The following is a 14190-nucleotide window of genomic DNA, read 5'->3' on the forward strand; positions in this document are numbered from 1 at the left end:
ATATCTCAAAGCTGATTTTACTTTATTCAGCAAGTATAACAAGGCCAGCATTCCAATAACAACTTCTGAATCCTAAATTCCTTTTTTCCACTGCAACAAATAGCACAGCCCACAAACAGAGAATTATTAGCAGGCTTGTTAAAAGCTTTCACTCTGCTCCCCACCACACACACACTTCATCTTAATAGGATTAAAGAAGAAATCAGCTGACTAATTTAAAGATGTAATGTGTCCTTTGAAACTATTCCTTTTTCAAAAAGGGAAGATTTTGAAGGAAATTTTATTGGCGAAATCAGTCTCCAAGGGCATTTTCATTTTAAAATTAATTAGTTCTTGCACAATTAATAGAATTTATTATACTCTATGTGCATCAGTGATCTGTAGATTAAAACCTTGATCCTGCAATCCTTATGCTGCAGGTGGCAGAGTGCAAAAGTTTGTTGTACTCTAATGTGAATGCAAATAGAAGTTACAAAAGTGTGGGGAGGCTGAGATTTCTTGGAGGGACGGTCTGTCGGGTTCAATAAGGGCATCATCAAGGAAGAATTAACATGGGGCTTTGGAATTTAGGGGTCTGCAGTCGGAGGGTAGGGAGAGATCTGACATCTGAACTCTTAGAATATCAAAAAAAACAATTAAGAGATGGCATGTGAGTAATAACACTACAAGAGCAGGGGGAGGCTATGATTTGCCTAATACAGACTTGCTTTGTGTAGAAGCCACTCTTCCTTCACAGGAAAGGGTATTACCTCAGAAAAGGAAATACCATTGGCAATCAAGTGTATTGTGGAGGTTCCCCGGGGAAGTGAGATCCTATTCATTCAGGATTGGATTGCTTACATCCACAGCATGACTGGGAATAGGAGCTCAGCAGGTTATTCCTATCAATGGTGGCATCTCAGTGCCTACAAGAGCAGACAGGCCCACGTTAGGGAGTGTAATAGATTGTTAAAAAGGTGCTATAAAATAGGCCCAAATACAATCCCACGCTATGAAGACTTTTACTTCAAAGTCTGTGCAAGCATAGCACAGACTATTCACTTCCCCATTTCAGTCTCTCATACCAGTAATTCCCCCATCAAGATTTCCTGGCTTTTTGCTCAGAGCCTCAGCCTGGGCTCCCCAAACAGTCTACCCTCTTGTTCATTTGGTTTTCTGAAGCAGTTCCTTTCAGAAGTGACTCCTCTAGCACTCTATTGGGCACACACCCAGTTACTTCCACTTCCTGGAGGATGCTGCAATCCCCTCCCCCCCATTCCTGCTTCCCTCTTTTATAAGGGTCCCTCCCTTCTTTCCTCAGGTGCAGGAATGGATTAATCAGGCAGCCAGGCCAGCTCCATACCCCAGAGCAATATTATCCCTTACTCCTTCACAGGAAGGATAAAATCAATGGTTTATATTTGCTGAACTCTTCCCATTTATCCCTTCCTTTGCAATCATATTAATGGGTCACAGGAGATGGTGTGGGCATAATATTGTACATTTGGCCCACGAGTGGGTGGCCAGTTACCCCAGATGTTCCCTACCATGTCTCCACATCAGCGTGGATGGAGAGACACTGTAAGGCAGGGATCGGCAACCTTTGGCACGTGGCCCATCAGGGAAATCTGCTGGCGGGCTAGGATGGTTTGTTTACCTGCAGCGTCCACAGGTTTGGCTGATCACAGCTCCCACTGGCTGCAGTTCACTGTTCCAGGCCAATGGGAGCTGTGGGAAGTGGCGCAGACAAAGTTAATTGCTGGCACCTTCTTATGTCAGCTATCCTGTGCAGGTACTTGTTCCACGGGGGTCCAGTTTCCTAATAAACTGGAATTTATTTAATGTATCTGGGGAATGGTGTTGGCACTACTACTGCCTGGTAAAGCAAGGAGACCACCCCCTTTCTGCAGCCCACTATGATGGAGGGCAGTGTGGTCCCCCCAAAAGGTTCAGACCAGCTGTAGAGAGCTGCGGGTGGAGGAGAAGGGAGAGCTGATGGTAGCTCTCTTCCAGGTAGAGGTGATTAAGGAAGGAATCACAACTTGCACTATACAAGTTACTGATGGAGAGTTCCTTAATACCCTGACACAGTGGCAACTACACTTCATAGTTCCCCATGAGTTAAATAATAAAACGACTAACTAATTAAACCACATCCCTTGCAACTTGTCCTCCTTCCTAATTTTCACTGAAAGCTGGGCAGCAGTACCCATGCATTTAAATGCACTTGTGACAGTCTATACCCTTGTGTTTACCCCTTTTATAAGACTAAGTTTTGTATAAAGTATGTCTTCTGAAGTATCATTTGAAAACTGCGAATTTGCTGATCATTATTGTCCTGGTAAAATGTGTGTGGCAACATTGTATGTAAGTTATGAAATTCTACTGTATGATATTACTGAGACATGCTCCAAGTCTGCAAAAACAACCACAAACCAGTTCCTCAGAAACAAAAGGCAAACCAACACCTCAGCCAGGTGTCAACAAGATCAAATGGACTATCACTTGGTTAAGTGGCTATTCTTTCACAGGAAAAAGAGAGTGAGCAAGAAATCTACATTATGGCAGAGAAACAGCTGGAGGTTCCTGTCCCCACAAACTTTCTGTCTCTGAAAGCTCAGCTGGAGATGATCAAAGAGACAGAACTATAAGAAAGGTTTCAGAGTAGCAGCCGTGTTAGTCTGTATCCGCAAAAAGAACAGGAGTACTTGTGGCACCTTAGAGACTAACAAATTTATTTCAGCATAAGCTTTCGTGGGCTACAGCTCACTTCTTTGGATGCATAGAATGGTTCCACGAAAGCTTATGCTGAAATAAATTTGTTAGTCTCTAAGGGTAGGTCCATACTTACCCGCCGGGTCGACGCGGAGAGTTCGACTTCTTGGAGTTCGAACTATCGAGTCTAATCTAGACGCGATAGTTCGAACTCCGAACGCGCTCCCGTCGACTCCGGAACTCCACCACCATGAACGGCGGTGGCGGAGTCGACGGGGGAGCCGCGGAGTTCGATCCCGCGGTGTCTGGACAGATAGGAAATTCGAACTAAGGTAGTTCGAAGTTGCGTACCTTAGTTCGACACCCCCTCCCCCCGTAGTGTAGACCAGGCCTAAGGTGCCACAAGTACTCCTGTTCTTTTTGCGGATACAAACTAACTAAGGAACTATAAGAAAGGGGAACAGAGCCCCAAAATATTCCTCCTTTTCTTCTTGCCCAATTGCATCAAGAACATCTGAAGGACAAGGAAAGTAACACTGAACTGGAGGAGACACAACTCAAAACTAAATTTTGAGTAGGTTGTTTTTAAACACGTCTTCATTTTTTAAAAATAAAATTGAATTTTCAATTGTGAGAATAAGATGCAGTTCACTTCACTGGGAAAGGTAATTCAGACTGGAGATTCTCAGTTGACTTCATTTCTAAATCCATGTAAGATTTTTAACCTCGTAACTACAAAATAAAGAAGCAGAGCAAAATTATTGGATTTGATTATTTTTCATAAATGCAATACTAAGGTAAATAGGTTTCCTTTTTTGTGTACATATATGAGTGGTGATGAAAATACCTGGACTGTGAGACAAAAATGTACATCATTTCTAAGCTTTTGCATTATGCACACACTCCCAATAGACTATACACTCATAATATATTATGGCTGCAATCAAATTATGACCAGATATTAGAGCTTACATAATCAACTAGGAAAATTCCACATCTGCTGGCGATCGAGCATACGTGTGTATCCAGCAGGTTCCTCTACCCAAGTCTGCAACTGGCATCCTCTGATCCATATGCATTTATCTTACCAACTAAGTTAAAATGGAACCTCTCTAACCTAAGCCCTGATTTAGCAAAGCACACACTTAAATTTAAAAAGTGTACTTAAGTGCTTTGTTGAACTGAGTCCCTAGTCAGATGTGCATCAATATCTCCCTGCACAGTTGGCATATACAGTTCATGATCATATGTGGGAGAAGAGCAACTTAAATTATTGATAATAATTTGATTGAACAGCCAAACGACTGGATGATGATTCAAAGTTTCTACTAGGCATGTCACTTTAGCAGGATGCAGCAATGAAGTTAAATGGATGCTAACAAGATATTTGACCATCGTTATTTGACCATTGATGGGTGAAAGAATTTATGAGGGTAAATATCTAATGTATTTCTGCCTATCTCAATCCTTCTCATACTGTTCACCTATAATCTAAATACCAGCTAGAAGGTAAATGGAGAACATTGGTGGAACATGCATATTTTTTGTTGAATATAGTGAGTTTATTTATGTATTTATTATGATGCCATCAAAGCCTTCAGTAGAGACAGATCATGTACTTAACTGGACTTTGCCTGTGTTTGTTAAATTCTGCTGCAATTCATATAACAGGATTCTAAGACAGAATACCAAAAATCCAGCAAACTCCTAACACAGAGAGCTTCCATGAAAGTCTAATGGGGGTCTTAATTTAGAGGAACATATGGTCTGGCCAAAGACAGGCCTGTAATGAGAATTATGTTGATCAGTCTGTTTCAATGAAAACATACTAAATTTAATCTCAGATCCCATGAAGCATCTGCAGCATCTCACCCTATTCTGTCTGTGACTGACAAATGCACAGCAGCCCCCACATCTGTAAGTGAAGTGTATTCACTGAGAATGTATTTGATATCCTTTTGCTAAGTTTAATTTGTAATCTACTGACATCTGAGCCAACTGATATATCACTGCTTCAGTCTAAAAGGTCTGGACCTGATCCTGTGAAGTGCTGATCCTGTGAAGCATCCTCCACTCCAAGTTAAATCAAAATCCAGTACTATGCATGATCAGGCCATATGGACTGATGCAACTCACACTGAAGTCAATAGAAGTTTTTTCACTGACCTCAGTAGGAGTTGAATCATGCCCTGTATGAGGTTCAGCAGAGATGGGATGAGATCTCAACACAGCTGTATTTATATTAAGGGAAAACTGTATCTTTCAGATTTTAAATTGAGCTAATATTCCTCTTTAATCCACTAGCAGTATCTTAATAGTAGACTCAAATCTGTTTGAAGGTATGTCTACACTGCATCTGGGAGCATGTGTCCTAAATTACAGACAGACAAGCTAGCTGTGCTTGAGCTAGCACACTAAAAATAGCATGTAGCTTGGGGTTCCCCCTTGGTATATGCTTATGCAACTAGCCCGAGCTGCCCACCTGCTACCCTCAGCTGCACTGTTATTTTTAGTTAGCTAGCTAGAGTTAGTACATAGGTTTCCCGCTCTGGGAAGCAGTGTCCCAGCTGCAGCATTGATGTACCCTCAGTGAAGAACATCTATGGGTCATTTATGAAATTGTGTGGTTGTGAAGCCTTTTCCAAGTGCAGTTCTTAAGTGATGTCACACCTTTAAAAAGTAAAAAAATAAAAAGAAAGAAAAAAAAAGCCAACAGATAACACAGTTCCCTCCTAAGAGTATGGGGAAATATGGGTATCAATTTGTAGAAACTACTGCTAAATAAAGACTTAATAAATGATGACTCTTGAGATGTGTATGCAATACAGGACTTTTTGTGCAAGGTATTATGCTGAATATTTCTAATCTAACACTTTTTTTTCTGGCAAAACCTAATTATTTTTGCATTTCCCTTTTTGTCAACATATATTCAAAGATAATCGCCAACCTCTGCCACCCTCCTCCCCCCAACTATATATATATATGAAATCTTTCCAAAGAACTGTAAGTCAGTCAAAGAACACACATATAGCCAAAGCTTTCTTCCCAGTACAGACACTGTGGAGAAGAAGAAAAACATCTTTCAAGTTTAGCCTCCGGGACTGTCTACTTAAGACTGCCTAGTGTGGAAAAATCCTGAGTAAGCAAGGCAAAATAGACTAGTTTTAATCTCCAAGACACCTTTAAAGCTACATAAAAAAGTGTGGCTTTTATGAGCTTTTTAATACTATAGCTATATTGATCTTATGTAATTATAATAAGATTCCCAAACCTGTTTTCCCTGAGATGGTATGGAGGTGCTTCAGAGTTACTTACGAGTCATTTGAAGATTCTTTCACTAGGTCTGACTATGGCAAATTGAACTGTATGTTCAATTTTTTCCCCCAGCTCACAGCTTTTCATGTCCTCCAGAAATAGCCACAAAGGAAATCTAATTTATTTTCCTCAAGTACAAAGGCCAGATTCAATAAAATTGCTCTCCAATGTCTTTGTCACAAACATTGGATAAAAATAGGAAAAAGATATGAATGTCTCTATTGGCATCATTTCAATGAACATTAGAAATCTAGTTATTCTCAGATGGCTTGCACCTGGATAATACCAGATTTTCATTTTCAGGAGAGTTTAATGGGGACTTCTATGCCATATGAAGGGTGGGTTTCGAGTTTCTGGCAGGTAGGCCAATGCCAGGACACAAGACTGAAGTTGGTTCAATCCTGCATCTTTTTCTTGGTAAAATACCCTCCTACCCTGTCCTGACCCCAAATCTGATTCACCTCTTCCTGCTGCTGCTTTATGACATGTCCCTCAAGCTAGTGATCAGCAAGAAAGTAGGATTTAATTGAGGTCAGGGGAGAATAAGAAAAATCTGTTTTGATGCTGGCAGTGGCAGAAACTGGGGGGGCAGGGATGACAAAAATGAGGTGTTTTAGGATCACTGCCCATTCATTTGAGTGGATCCTTTCTTCTGGCTCTTGACGGGACAGCTAAGCAAGTCCAGGAGAGATCACAAATGTCACAGGGAACAAGGGGAAGAGACAAATGCTGGGAAGGGAGGTGTGCCTCTTTTTGAAGTGTAGTCTTCTTCAGTGCCTCAGCACAGACTAGAGTTCTAAGGTCTAGGGCTAAATTAAATTAGGACATGCTCCAAACTTCTAGGCCTCAGAAAGCCCTGAATATAGTTTACACACACATGCACACAGTTTAATATTTAGTTAATTATGATGACCAGGAAAAAAAATCTGACATCACACAGCATTCAAATCTCCCAATGAAGTCAGTGAGTGTTTTGCCTGAGTAAAAACCATTTAGGGCTAGAACTATATCATAAAGATTTTCTTCCTGTTGAGAAATATGAGCTGTACATAATGCTCCTTTCAAAAGATATAACATTATTTTAGTCCCTGTATCTTGCAAAGCTCAAGTGAAAGGAAAAGTCAAAATGCACAAGTTTTCTTTTTCCTCAGAAATAAATACTATTATTTTTACTTGTAAACCAAAGATAAACTCATTCTACCCAATCTGTAGTTAAAACTCAGGTAAAATTGAACACTTTTCATCTTAAAAATAGATCTATACATCATTTGCCAGAGTTTATTTGCTTATGTGTACTATGCACACATTATTCTGTTATTCTTCATTAGTAGAACACATATCCCGTATGGCTAATTCCAATCTTGGACAAGTCAGATTTCTCAGTTAAGGAGTGTGTCTTTATAAAGAAAAACGTATATTTTGTAATGACTGCAATATTTTCCAATTGTCATGTGCCTCCAAGCAGCAGTAGTTCCCAGTTATTTCCCCCAAAGCGATGGTGGGCCAGGGCAGCCACTTGTATTTTGATTTCATTCGGCACCCCCAGTTAATCCATATCAGTTAATTCATATTGGGATTTAAGTAAAAGTTGTTCCCTGGCATAACATGGTTAACACAAACATAAAAATCACTACTGTTGATTTTAAGGTCAGAATTGTTTCTTTTATTACTAATAATTGGTGATGGAACTCTGCTCCATACAACCACATTGTAGAGCATAGAGTTGTCCATATGGTAGATTTTTTTATACTACTTCTATAATACCTAATCATCATGATAAATCATGCCACATAATGTAATAGAGTTTCAAGATATTTACCATTTAATTACATAATAAGTCAAGGTAATTTTCAACCTATGCTACCAAGTCAGCATACTGTCTATATTATAGTTTGGGGCCAATCCTTCAAAGCAGATGAAGGTGAAGGTGCTTAATGCTTTCAACTATCTCAGTGGGAATTGAAAGTACTAAGAATATTGCAACATCAGGCCCATGTCTTGATACAAATACAAAGCTGTCACTTTGGGAGACCGACCTTTAATGAAATTGTCAGATTTGGTAATTCCATGAAGGGAATTGTGCAGTCTTACATCCCAAATGCTGCTGGCCTTGAGGATTTTTTTTTAATTATAATGTAGGCTTTTCAATAAATATCAATATGAAACACAGAAATCTATGTTAAAAGAACACTAAGGTTACAAAGTCAAGCATTAAAGATAGGAAATGCCCAAAAAAGTTGCCTGAAATATAGACTTTAATTACATGATAACATACTACTTTTTCTGCCCATTCTACCTATGCACACTTTCATGCTGACCAAACTACGGGAATTGTTGTGAACTCCTTATTCACATGAAATCAATAGGATTGTAGGGTCAGACCCTATGAGTAGATAAAATAGAAAATCCCTTTAGGAAAACCTTATCTCCAATTAAAACTTTTTATTTTTCAAGAAAATCTAAAAGCGCCATATTTGGAGTAAGGAGAATAGGTCAAACAAGCTATAACTGAAACAAAACAGTAAATAAATTAATAGATTCTAAGGCCAGAAGGAACCATTATGATCATCTAGTCTGACCTTAAATATAGCACAGGCAATAAAACATCTCCAAAAGAATTCCTAGAGCATATCTTTTAGAAAATGAACAATCATGATTTTAAAATTACCAGTGATAAAGAATCCATCACAACCCATGGTACGTTGGTCCACTGCTTAATAACTTTCATCATTAAAACATTATGACCTATTTCCAGTCTGAATTTGTCTAGCGTCAACTTCCAGCTATTGGATCATGTTATATCTTTCTCTGCTAGACTGAAGAGTTCATTATTAAATATTTGTTCCCTATGTAGGTACTTATAGATTGCAATCAAGTCATTCCTTAACCTTCTCATTTGCTAAGATAAATAAACTGAGCTATTTGAATCCATCACTATAAGGAATGTTTTCTAATCTTTTAATCAGTTGCAGGCCTCCAAGTCAGATGCCATACAGAAGTCTAAGTATATTACATTAGCGCTATTACTTTTATCACTAAACTTGTGATCTCAAAAAAAGAAAAAATATACTGATAGGGTGCTCAGAGGACAAGGCAGCCTAGCTGACTTTTGGCCACTTGCTTCCCTGTTAGGGGTGCCTGGTTCCTGATCTTAGGCCAGGAACCTTCTGGCCTCCACTTGAATCTGGGCCTAAGCCCTTAAGGAGGTGTGGCAGGGGGACCTGGGCCCTCCCTGTCCACCAGGTCCCAGATCAGGGCCCTGTGTGAAGCAATGCTGGCAGGATCGTCCATGCAGAGAGTTTAAGTCCACTGCCCTGAGCTACTTCCTAGCTATGTTCCTTCAGTTTGGGACATAGTCCCCATAGTCCAAACAGTCTGTAGTGTCTTGCCTGGAGTAATGTCCCTTGTGGAACTTTTACGGTGCCCTGCCATGGCCTCAAATCCCTGTGGAAGGGGCAGATATAAGATTGGAGAAATCTAGCCCCACAATGTCTCTATAGTCAAATAGTACATTTCATTAACTACTGAGTGCTCCCCAGCAGTCTCTCTGTCAGAGATACAGTGCTTCTCCCCTCACAGCTATCCTGGCTGTCAAGCTTGTAGTGATGCTCCTCCACACAGACAGGCATAGCTGCCTTTTTTCCAGTCAATCCTGAAATGAGCCAAATTCTCTCCTTTTCTTCCCCCTCCAGGCCTGGCACTGTCTGTAGATGTATCAGGGCAGGGCTAAGTGAACCCAAGAGTTTCTAATTCTTTGTGCTGGTGTGAGTTTTCTCTGCTTCATCACAGATATCAAATTAGTTTGACAGAATCTATTTTCCATACTCCCATGTTGATTTGTATTAATTACATTACCCTTCTTTAGTTCATTATTAATCGAGTCCCATATTTCAGGACCAATCTCAGGCTGAGAGGCCTATAATTATTCATGTCATCCCATTTACTCTTTTTTAAAATTGGCACAATATTAGCTTTTTCCCAAGCTTCTGGGCCTTCCTCACTGTTCCTAGAATTACAGAAAAATTAGCATTAACTGTCCAGTAAGCTCCTCAGTCAGCTCTTTTAAAACTCTTGGATGTGTTAGGGTACCATTAAAAGCAACCAAATATCAATGCCCTAAAATTGATAAACCAATCAAAAATTCCTAACTCCCCTCCCCAGATAGATTAAGGGTATAACATATACTGAGTTATAACACTGACTTGCCCAATGGTAAAATTAAAAGCTTTGTTGGTTATATTTTAATGGTTTGTAATTATGGATAGTGAATGAGTACAGATGAGGTAACACTTAGCCAAGACTTTGCTGGCATAAGTGGTTTAACCAATTCTTCTTTTACACAGAATTGCTGATCTACTTAAAATGATGTTAGTGTTGATGGAAGAAAAGTAACAATGTGGTGTAACTGGAGGTTAAAAACCTCAAACAATGAAAAACACTTTTTCTGGGAAGACAGAGGGAAACATGACATAAAATGGCATGACCAAGAAACTACAATACCATTAGGAAAAATGCAAAATTAGGTAATTGAAGCTTGTGCATGTGTAATGTATGGGCTATCTAATAGCCAAAAGATTGATGTGTTAAAAGCCAATTGGATAATAATTAAGTAATTTGTAATGAACAAATGTATAAAAAGACCAAAATGAACATAATGCAAGTTATCTGGACCTGCTGATTAAAAAATGTCTGACTTCAGTAGTTTCTGTTTAACATCCTCCAAAGGTACTAGTGGAATGGAAAGTGTTTTTACCATATGATGAGACTGCATCATCTGTTTTTTCTCCAGATACAGAACAAGGAAATATTTATTGAACACTTCTTCCTTTTCTGTATTATTATTGATAATTCCACCATTTACACCTAGTAATGGACAAATACCTTTGTCAAGATTCTTCTTGTTCCTCATATATTCAAAACAAAACAAAACAAAAAAACTTTCCTTATTGTCGTTAACTCTGCTGGCCACAGATTTCTCATTGTGTCACTTTGCTTCCCTTATCAATTTACTACAATTCCTAACTTCTGATTTATATTCTTACTACCAACTTCCTCTTTCTTCCATTAATTATATATTACTTTTTAAATCTGTCTTCTCTTCCCCTCTGAACCATTTTTTTAAAATCAGCACAGCTTTCTTCCTCAGTTGTGCCATTTTGGGTATTCCGTGAGGTGTTCTTAAAAGATTCCAAATGATCATTTTGTTTAAATTATTTCTCCCAGCTGATTTGATTCATAATTGTTTTCAGCTTCGTGAAATTGGCTCAATTAAAGTGTGTGTGTTTGTATAGATAGATAGATAGATAGATAGATAGATAAACTGGTCTGGGCTTTATTCTGCTTGCACATTCTAATTGTGATCAAGTCATGATCAGTTGTACGTAAACTACCATTTAGTGAACAGATAAAGAGGAACTAATTTATATAAACAGGTCAAAATCCCCTAAGACACTGAATTCTAGTTGCATTATTCACTACTTATTACCATATAAGTGTTTCACTGAAACAAAGCCCAAAGAAAAAAAAATAGTTCATTAATCAGTATTTCCTCTTAAGAGAGATATTATTCAAAATCAGGGATAACATATTTCAGCATCTATTATGCATTCCAGCTATATGTGCTCCTTTTCCCCTCATCTACACTTTTCTTAGAATATATCAACATAAAAAGAGATAACTTCATATTCAAAGGTGATGGATTTTTCTTGATCAACTACCAAAGGGAACTGAGGTGAAGGAAGGAACGATGCTGATTATTCTTTGGAAAAGGAAAACTTCTATGAAAGGACAAGGTTCTTCTGATCTTAATCATTACTCAGGGAAATCTCACATTAACTTCAGTAGGAGTTTTGCTTGATTAAGGACTGAGGATCAGATCATTTTGTACTCACCCTCAAGATCTGCACATAGAGGGGATTCTCTACCTATTGCTCTTCTTTCCTTCTTGAGGACGCGGGGAAAGTGGGAAGAGAGTGAGCCACCTACATGGCCCATTTTCCTCCCATCCTCCAGACACTGGAATTCATTCTATGAGTCAAAAATCTGTGCAAGAGAGGGAGTCAGAGACTGGATGGACTGAGACACATATCAACCCTGTGGAGATTCACTTCACAGAAAGATATTTAACATAGAATTTTATTAGAAAATGGATCATATTATCCCTAAAACCACTGTCGTCTTTCTCCCACTGCTTCACTGTAGAATTCTTCTCTAGAACATTCCCCAGTCCCCCTCCTGCCTGATTTCCTCCTACAGATTTAAAAAGCAGTACAGATGCCTGCCCCCTTTTTTCCCCATAGAACCACACGGTCCCAGAGCCAGAGGGCCACCAAGATCCTGAGCTGCTGTAGACACAATGTTTCCAGATTGATATTCCTGTCTCCTGTGCAGAGGTGGATTAAAGTTTTGTGGAGCCATGAGCCAGAGCAAGTGTCGGGGGGGGGGTGCTCTGCACACCTTCCACCTGTGGTCCTGTCCTGTTTTGGCCCTTCTGCCTGTGGCTCTGACCACTGCCCCACACTATTCTGCTCCTTGCCCCATGGACCACCCCTGTTCCACCCATGGTCCTGCCCTGCCCCATTCTGCCCCCCCCCCGCACTGCATTCCCCATTTTCTCCTGTCTAACCCCTCCCCCCCACACACACACTGTGGAGAAGCTCTGTCCCCCTCTGCCAGGACTCCGGGGCCACAGCAGGGAGTGGGAGGGATAGCTCAGTGGTTTGAGCATTGGCGTGCTAAATCCAGGGTTGTGAGTTCAATCCGTGAGGAGGCCACTTAGGGATCTGGGGCAAAAATTGGTCCTGCTAGTGAAGGCAGCGGGCTGGACTCAATGATCTTTCAAGGTCCCCTCCAGTTTTAGGAGATTGGTATATCTCCAATTATTACCTTTTATTACCTCCCCCAGCCCTGAGGCTGCAGCAGGGAGCCAGAGCTCCTCCAGTCCTGGTGCTGCAGCAGGGGTCTGGGTGCTGGGACTTCCCCTGCTACCCTGTGCTTCTGCAGGGGACCAGGGTCAGGGCACTGGGTCTTCCTTCACCTCGCCCTGCCAGCCTGGCATTGCTGCTGGGGAGCAAAGCCGGGTTGGGTCGTAGGAGCTTTCCCCGCCTGCCCAGTGCTGTTGCCGGGGAGCAGAGTGATGTTGGGGCCTGGGTCTTGCCATGGCCCACCCTGCGCTTCTGCTGGGGAGCAGGGTTGGGGCACAGACACTTGTCTGCTAGGGGCAGGGCACTCATTTTTCCAGCCCCACTAATTGGCCAAATTCTGAAGACCTTTAAATATGAAGGGGTAGATGAGATATTTTCTGCCAGAGAGATTTCTTGATACATAGCAAGGATTATCATGTAATTGCATTTTATATAAACAAAACACTTGAAAGATCCTGCTGTTAAAATATTTTCCAGTGTGTATAATCATTGTAATTGATGAGCACTTGTGAGGACTTTGAGCTTTTTCCTTGTTATTGAAGACCCATCATTTTCTCCTCCAAGATCTTAATATAATCTTCAGTTGACTCCAACTTTGTTTCCAGTTTAAATAGCCAAGGGCCATAACCATCCAATATAGCTTCCAAAGCTTAGTCTTAACCACTGACAGACTATGTTGTAAATGGAGAAAGACACTGAATCTCTCCTTTGAGAGCCCCTGTCCCATAGGATATATGCAAAAATCTGAAAGAATAGATATCTCTGGCTTATCTTTGATACACCTTTCTACAGTGATTCTGGGACTACACATAGTGCACAGTGAATAAGACACATACATTTTTACATAAGACCATTGCATTTTTACTTCCTTAAGAATAATGTAGTTACCTTTATCTGTAGTACCATACTGAAGTTCAAGCTTCACAGTCATCTTGTTGCACATCCTGAGCACATATTTTAATAGTCAAACAACCCTGCTTAATTGTTTAAAATATATATATTTGGCCATTAAGAAACCCCCCTACAAACTCTGTTGAGAAATCGACAGTAAAAGAGAGCATATAAAATCAACTCTTGACAGCATCAAGGTGGAAAGCAATCATACAAAAACATAATATGTAATGACACACAAAATAAGAATATTTGCTTTCCTTTCCAGTTACTGAAGTGCTGTAAGTTCTTTGGTTTTTTTTAGGTTGAAATTGACTCTTATTTGAAGTGCAATTACTTTTTATGCATTTAGATTAAAAATGTTCTG

This window comes from Mauremys mutica, chromosome 1, assembly GCF_020497125.1.
Source record: "Mauremys mutica isolate MM-2020 ecotype Southern chromosome 1, ASM2049712v1, whole genome shotgun sequence".
NCBI lineage: Eukaryota > Metazoa > Chordata > Testudines > Geoemydidae > Mauremys > Mauremys mutica.